The sequence below is a fragment of the Nematolebias whitei genome, chromosome 8, assembly GCF_014905685.2.
Source record: "Nematolebias whitei isolate Nwh7 chromosome 8, NemWhi1, whole genome shotgun sequence".
NCBI classification, from domain to species: domain Eukaryota; kingdom Metazoa; phylum Chordata; class Actinopteri; order Cyprinodontiformes; family Rivulidae; genus Nematolebias; species Nematolebias whitei.
Genome location: NC_056505.1, coordinates 39,255,011 through 39,256,253, shown reverse-complemented (window position 1 = coordinate 39,256,253; position 1,243 = coordinate 39,255,011).

Genomic DNA, 1,243 nt, shown 5'->3' with positions numbered 1-1,243 from the left:
AACATTGTACAAAGGAGGTCAATCTTATTTTCTACTTCCTATATTCTTCCTATTTTTATTTTTTTTAAATTCCTAGAACTTAAACAAAACTCCAGTTTTGATGCATATCTGTTGATAATGAACCAAAGCTACTGAAATAGTGAGTATGCTTGTTAGAAAAATATTCCTGTCATCAGATCTCAGTTAGCTTCATTGCAGCTGAACACCGTGTTACACTGAACATCACATCAGCTGGTGGACATAAAAACAGTACAGTAATATTCTATTCACAAAATACTAATATGTTCATCTTACTTGTGAAAAGTCATCCCCTGAGACCTGACGTCAACAGTCCGTCGATATGAATAGAAATAAGATGCGAAGTGCTGAGACATCTTCTGCTTTAACCAAATAAGGACGACCGCTCCAAAATGGCGACCAAAATTCCTGCGCCGCAGCAGCCAATGAGGAATCTAGTGTTAATATCTATGGTCACACGGACATCCTGACACACCTGGAGCTGCTGTATACAAACATTTAAAGACACGTGGCGTGCCCCACATCTCTGGATATTGCTGTGGCGGCCATTTTTAAAAAAATATATCATTTATTTATACATCGAGCTGACTCAATTAAAAAAATTGTAAAACTTGTAATCAACACAAAAGGTTGTGATGGAGGCAGATAAAGAAAAAAACATGGAGCACTCGAGGGAGCTGTATTAGTTAGAGCAGTCATCCTCCAGTGGGAAAGTTGGGGGTTCAGTTCCACCAGCAGTCACATGTTGGAGTGCCCTGGGCAGGATCCGAACCCCTCATTGTCTCTGATGCGTGTCCAATCAGATGAATGTGATCTAAAGCTCTGATTAGTCTCTACAGATTCAGATTATCTTTGTAGACATGTAGTAGAGTGCTGTATGAATGTGTGTGTACTACAGTGCTATATGAATGTGTGTAGCAGAGTGCTGTATGAATGTGTGTGTAGTAGAGTGATGTATGAATATGTGTGTAGCAGAGTGCTGTATGAATGTGTGTGTAGTAGAGTGCTGTATGAATGTGTTTGTAGTAGAGTGCTGTATGAATGTGTGTGTAGCAGAGTGCTGTATGGATGTGTGTGTAGTAGAGTGCTGTATGAATGTGTGTGTAGTAGAGTGCTATATTATTGTGTGTGTAGTAGAGTGCTGTATGAATATGTGTGTAGCAGAGTGCTATAGGAAAGTGTGTAGTAGAGCACTGTATGAATGTGTGTGTAGTAGAGTGCTGTA